A 7,235-nucleotide genomic window follows, 5' to 3' on the forward strand; every position below is an offset into this window, starting at 1 on the left:
TGGGAAACTGAGTGACTGTTTCGATATTATTCAAGGAGTTAGACAAGGATGCGTCATGTCTTCATGGTTATTTATATTATTTATGGACAAGTATTTAAGAATAGCTCTCTTCGCCGAAGAGGGTGTGGATCTCGAAACAGTAAGGATACGTGGTTTAGCGTTCGTAGATGATAAGGTTGTTATGGCTGAGTCTATCGAAGACCTACAAAGAATGTTGAATAAACTAGATGCAAGCATGAAGAGCATGAGGCTCAAAATTAACGCAAATAAAACAAAAACTATGGTGTTCGAAGGAAAGAGTGAGAAAACACAATGCAATATTTTATTAAATGATGAGAGAATTGAACAAGTTGATAAGTTCGTATACCTTGGTAGCTTACTTACTAGGGACGGGAAGATAGATGAAGAAATTAGATAGACGAATAAATGAAGGTAAGAAGGTTATTGGTAGAGCAGGTCCCCTTATCAGAAGTAAAAATATATCAAATAAAGCTAAAATGGCAATACATAATTCTATATTTCTACCGACTGTACTATACGGTAGCGAGACATGGACTTATCAAGAGAAAGATAAGAGTAAAATTAACGCAATTGACATGAGATTCATGCGCATAATATGCGGGAAAACACCCTGATGGACAAAGTAAGTAACGAGATAATTCTAAAAGAATGTGGTGCAGAAGAGACGCTAGTAGACACATGGGAAAGAAATCGGTTAAGATGGTTCGGACATGTTGAGAGAATTCCAAATGAATGACTAACGAAACAAGTGTATCAAGGTTAAGTAAATGGCAGCGTGCCTAAAGGTAGACTGCGGAAAGAATGGTTAGAATGTGTGAATGAGACCCTAGTTAGAAGAGACATAAGAAGTCACAGAAACACGAGAGCCTGCATGAAAAAATGCATAGACATAAAAGCTAAAGAAGTATGCCAGGACAGGAAAGTATGGCGGCAAATAATTAATAAAAAGGGGGTCAGTAGAGTGAATGACGCCTGAAACAAAGACCTTGGATACTAATGAACCCAAGTGGGGAACCTTACAAAGCGACTTCGTGAGGTTCTTCGCTTGGGGTGATTGCTAGAGAGATTGATCAGCAACCTGGGTCGGAGCAGTGTTGCGGAACGAACGTCTTATTTACTTAAATGACACGAGAATTCTGGATCAATCTGAAAAATCTCTATCCCTTCCACACACTACTCCTTTTCCCTACCGAGTGAGTCACGCCTACCCCGAAAGGGAAATGGCTTAATGGTGTAATAATATTTGTCATGAATAATGTTTTGGTAGTTCTGTTTTTTCTTCGAATTTTAAAAAATAGCATTAAGAACATTTGAAAAAAAGTAAATTTTTTGAAAAACCACACACGAGACGAATAAGAAAATTAAAAAACATAAGTTGTGATGACAATGTGCCCACGCAGCGGGCTGATTTTTTATTCTCAATATAGTTTTTCACGATTAAAACACAAAATACGCATGCTATGAAAAAGTGAGTTTAAACAAATTTGTAGATCTTTTTGAAATGCACTGCTTTTGTTAAACCATCTTTTCACCTATTTTGCAAAGTTCAACAGAAAAATGGAATTTTTGATTTTTCATTATTTTTTTATGCTTTCAAAAATTTTCACTTCAAAAACATGTCGACAACTGTGAAGGATCAACCCCTGTCTGATATCAACTTATTTAAAATGACTTTACCCAACAGAACCTCACCTCGCCTAACCTGAATTAACAGAAATTTATTGAACTACACGTAAAGCTCTGGAAGCATATTTTCCCAGTAGCAAATGTGTGCTACATCGAATGGGTCAACTCGAGCCTAACTCAGAAATAAATTTAACCTAGCCTAACCTAGCCTAACCTATCCTCACGAAACACAATTAAACTGATTGTGTTGTCTCGTTGTGTTTGCGGTACCGTTTGAATCAGCTTGGGCTTAACCTGCAAAGAGGTCAAACCTATCCTAACCTAAAAAAACCTGACCTAACCTAACCTAACTTAACTTCACGTAACACAATTTAACTCATTGTGTTGTCCCGTTGTGTTTGCGGTACCGTTTCATTCAGCTTCGGCTTAACCTACATAGAGGTTTAACCTATCCTAACCTAACAAAAACTGACCTAACCCAACCTAGCAAATTGAAATTCAACCACACGTGTAGCTATGTAAGCGTACGGTTCTCAGTCTTAAATGTGTGCTATATTTAATAGGTTAACTCGATCTTCACCTACAAATGAATCTAACTTAACAGAACCTAACGAAATTAACTTGAGTGTTCCCGTTGTAACACAATAAAATTCATTTCATTGTACTACAGGTGGTTAAAAATTTAGACGCACATTACTGATTTGAAGAAACTTAGAACTAGAAGTAGAATTGACCCCATTTCAATTAACCTGTCAATGTTTGTATCAATTAAAATGTAAAACTGTAACTTAAACATGCAAATGAATAAGAGTTTTATTCAAAAATTTTTTCTCTCTGCTTTTCTTAGACTTAAGAGATATATAACTAAGAGACTTAAGAGATATAACTAATCGGTTAGGTTAGGTCAGGTTTTTTTAGGTTAGGATAGATTAAACATCTATGTAGGTTAAGCCGAAGCTGAATGAAACGGTACCGCAAACACAACGGGACAACACAATCAGTTTAATTGTGTTTCGTGAGAGTAGGTTAGGTTAGGCTACGCTAGGTTATTTCCAGGTTAGGCTCGAGTTGACCCATTCGATGTAGCACACATTTTCTACTGGGAAAATATGCTTTTAGAGCTTTACGTGTAGTTCAATAAATTTCTGTTAATTCAGGTTAGGTGAGGTCAGGTTCTGTTGGGTAAAGTTATGTTAAATAAGTTGATATCAGACAAGAGTTGATCCTTCACAGTTGTCGACATGTTTTTGAAGTGAAAATTTGCATCACTGGCATTATTTTGAAATTTATTTGCCTCAGTGCATGATTTTTCATCATTTTATGAGGTTATGGCTCAACCATGACGTGATGGGTGACGTTTGATACCGAATTCGAATTCAGCGCCCCAAAATCCATAGGAATACGTGTGTCTTGTTACCAGATCCCCACACTTTTCTTTTTTTGTGTGGCTGTGTTGTGAATGTCATTAATAGTATAGGTAATATCAAAGCTGGCGTTGAATTCCCGGTTATTTTAAGACATTAGTCGGAGGAAAGGAAAAACCCGAGGCAAAACGTGTTTTTCTAAAAATAATCCTATTCCAACGTCTAAAAATATTGGAGGATGGTTTCAGAATAAAATTCGTCAACAATTTGAAGTTAAAATTGAAGATTTAAAAACATCAGATTCAGGGTCGAGATTAATAGAAAATATTAGCCTAACGGTTAACATAAATAGATACACCTCTTTTCAAGTTGGAGCTTCAACTTTCACTGAATTACCTGATTTTATAGAGAGAAAAAAGCTGTGGTTAAGATTAAAAATGAACACTTGTATTATTTTCTCTGGTCAGTAATAGCAGCTCTTCACGTGGTTGAAAAAAATGCAAGTAGAACCAGGTCTTATCCTCAGCTTGATGGTTCAGAACTCAAATATAATGATATCAAGTTTCCAATTACTCTTGAGGAAATTCCAAAATTTGAGAAAATGAACGGTTTAGGTACCAATGAGTATGGATTAGAGTCTGATAATTACTGTAAGAAAGAGGAAATTACTCCAGTTTTTTTAATCCAGGGAAAATCTAAAAAAACCTACCATTCACTTTCTTATGATTGAAAATAATAACTTTCATTCAGATGTAGAAGTTTATCATTTTGCTTTAATCAAAATCTATCTAGACTAGTGAAATCACAAATAAAAAAAGATCATTGGTGCACTTACTGTTGTGACAGGTGTTTGTGTCACTTTAAATTTGATAGATCTCTTGATGAACATAAAGTTACTTGTGACAATCTGAATGATTTGGAATATCCTGAAGAACTCCATGATTTGCATAAAGACCTATCATTATGTTCAGAGCATTTTGTACCTCCTCTTCCAACATCTAAAATCCTGAAACTAATTACCAATTCAAAATCAAAGATGAATTACGTTCTCCATTATCAAAACTTAAAACAGTATTTGACATTGGGAATGAAGCTTGTTAAAATTCATCGAGTTTTAGAATTCAAGCAAAAGCCGTGGCTATACGCCTATATTGATTTGAATACTGCTTTGAGAAAAAACATAAAAAACAAATTTGAAAAATATTCCTTCAAACTCATGAACATTGAGTAAAACTAAAATTAAATTCAATAATCCCACTCTATTTACGCTTCACAGTTCTAGACATATCAAACATAATGATTTACAACTTTCATTATAATTACATTATGAGTATATTAAAAAAGATTCCGATAAATTCGACACCTCAGACTATCTACCAAATAACTCTCAAATGAGAGTTAAGATTATGTACAGCGATTCGAAAAACCTTGTATATATGTGTAGAAACAAGCGAAGCGATAAATATGACGAGTGATGTGGATATATAAGACGAGGAGTAAGAGAGATAGATAGAGATAGAGAGAGAGACCTAAGACACGTGTATAAGCTTTGATGTAGCAGATATAGTCTATAATCTACATATTGCTGCAAATAAAATATATATGATTGGAGATAGCAACAAAAGAAGTATGTATATAAATTGGAAGAAGAAGAAATCAAAAAACTGTACAATTGTTTGTAAAATACAAGTTATTGTAAATAAAAAAAAGTAATTGAATCTAAATTGTTTTTTCTTATTTAATGCAACCTGAAAATAATATTTTTCAAGCAAATTTACTTCTAATTGAAAAATTTAATGCTCATCATTTTCTTTAACTGGTATAGCTATAGGATGCAACCTGATCCAGCAGACCGAATATTCCAAAGACAACAATGTTCACCGGCCAATCATTCGCTTATCTACTATTCGATTTATTATTATTATAGGAACAAGGAACTCTGCGAAACAACATAATGTTCTTTTCATTTAAAAAATTTTTTATTTCCAATAGAAAAAACCAGTACATTTTACTTAAAAATAAATAAATTATAATTATATATATATATAATTAAAAGTGTGTCATAATGACAACCGCAGGATTTCGCCGGGAGCGGGTGCTAATCTGTAAAATTGCACACGCTTCCAGTGAAATCGCGGTAAAATTTCAGCCACAACCACGTCTCACGACCGTGAGATAGGTGGTTACAGTCTGTAAAGGAATCAATACGACGATCCAGCAAAAGCCTCGTGCACCCTAAGAACACGGAGCGACCCAAGGACTAACGCCTTCTGCATTTTTTCCGCAAGTGTTTCAGCATATTGTTGACACGCAGGGATGCTTTTTAGGCCATTAGCAAGTGAAAGCTTGGCACCTCGAAGACCGCCGATGATAAGGACGATTAGTTTAACAAAATATTCCGGGTACAATCGTTGCAACTCCCTTATAAGGTCTCGATACCTCTCTTACTTTTTATTCTCCTTTGCTTTAATGTTTTTGTCAGCTAGTGCCGAAAATTCGATGACGAACATGGTTCGCTTCTCGAAGTCAAGAAGAAACATGTCAGGCCTTGCGTGAGCAACGGAAACAATTGTCGAGAAAATAAAGTTCCAGTATATGCGGCACTTCCCATTCTCGACAATTGACTCGATTTCCCTAAGAGCATTTAGAGGAGCGATATTAAAGTTAATGCCGTGAGAGTGACAGAGATCGTAATAAAGCATTCTTTGTGCCGCATTGTGTCTTTGAATGTAGGTCGTTCCCGCGTGAGTTGGTCAACTAGATAGTATGTGAGCTAAATGCTCGAGGTGTGCATAGCACGCCCTGCAGCTATCATCAGGAATGTTTTGGCTCAAAATGTGGCGACGGTATGTCAAGTCTGAGTGTTTCAGCAGCCTCCTCCGCTGCTTTGTACAGAAACGCTCCTTTGCCCACTTCTTCGTGATTCCTGACCATTTTAAGAAGAGGGTCTCTTCCATTTGCCACTCTATGTGCTGTACCCAGAATAATCCTGTTACGAAGACATTCAAGACTCAATATTCCGCGACCAGCTTGACGGGGTGAGATGTACAGTCGCGGATCGGAAGACTTAAGATGCATGCTTTTGTTCATGTGCATAACCTTTCTTGTCCCGTTATCAAGGGATCTGAGCTCGTTCTTCGTCCATGGAACTAATTAAAATGAATAGAGTACTACCGCACTATGTAGCGAGATCGAGATTAGGTGCGCATATAGAAAAAAATATTGAACAATGAAGAAATATTAAGTATATAAGGGTTTTTAGGGTCGCTGAGTTCGAATTTGAAGTAAAAAATTTGAAAAACAAAATGGCGGCTGAGATTTGTCCAAAAAACATGTGGAAAGCTGTATAGTTTTTACAATTCTGGTTTAATTTAATTAAGAAAAGGTATACAAAGATTTTTGAGGTCCCTGATTCCGAATCAAAAGTCAAAATTTCGAAAAACAAAATGGCGACTGAGATATGGCCGAAACAAATGATAAAAAACCGTATAGTTTTTACAATTCCGGGTTAATTAAATTAAGAAAAGGTGCACGAAGGTTTTTGAGGTCCCTGAATCCGAATCAAAAGTAAAAATTTCGAAAAACAAAATGGCGGCTGAGATATGGCCGAAAAAAATGAAAAAAACCGTATAGTTTTTACAATTCTGGTTTAATTTAATTAAGAAAAGGTGCATGAAGGTTTTTGAGGTCCCTGAATACGAATCAAAAGTCAAAATTTCGAAAAACAAAATGGCGGCTGAGATATGGCCGAAAAAAATGAATAAAACCGTATAGTTTTTACAATTCCGGGATAATTAAATTAAGAAAAGGTGTACAAAGATTTTTGTAGAAAAAGATCTTTATAGAAAAAGACGTGATAGAATAAAATAACATCAAATATTGTTATAATATTACATTTTTATTATTCATGATAGGGTTTGTAAATTGTGCAATAATAAAAAAAACGTAACATTAATATTTTATAAGGCGAGGTTATTAAAAGACGAACAAAGTTTATTGCTTCAATAGAATATATTTCTATTAAATGATATTGGTTTGATTATAATACAACATGAACTTTATAACATTTACAATATAAAATTAACTTTTCTGATTGAGAATACTCACAGTTAATCAAAACCATCGTCATAATCGTCATAATCCATTTCATCCTCAGACGTGACTAAACTATCAGTGGCACCTGACGATGGTACTGGGCTTGATCTTTCACTAGAAGGATTTGAA

At 35.1% G+C, this 7,235-nt stretch overlaps 1 protein-coding gene across 7 annotated transcripts in view; it reads right to left on the reverse strand.

The window, feature by feature from the left end:
* LOC117169108 (acetyl-CoA acetyltransferase, mitochondrial) overlaps nt 1–7,235 on the reverse strand; it is a 260,337-nt gene that overhangs the window by 172,802 nt on the left and 80,300 nt on the right. For 3 of the 7 annotated variants that reach the window (XM_033355261.1, XM_033355257.1, XM_033355260.1), the window contains one exon: nt 3,847–4,023. The exons of 2 other annotated variants lie outside the window; for them this stretch is intronic. The gene's annotated coding sequence lies outside the window, so the exon portion shown is untranslated. Of the gene's footprint in view, nt 1–3,407; nt 3,660–3,846; nt 4,024–7,235 lie in introns of all 7 variants that reach the window. 2 more of the 7 variants (XM_033355259.1, XM_033355262.1) reach the window with 2 other exon arrangements.

Source organism: Belonocnema kinseyi, chromosome 3 (assembly GCF_010883055.1).
Source record: "Belonocnema kinseyi isolate 2016_QV_RU_SX_M_011 chromosome 3, B_treatae_v1, whole genome shotgun sequence".
Lineage (NCBI taxonomy): Eukaryota > Metazoa > Arthropoda > Insecta > Hymenoptera > Cynipidae > Belonocnema > Belonocnema kinseyi.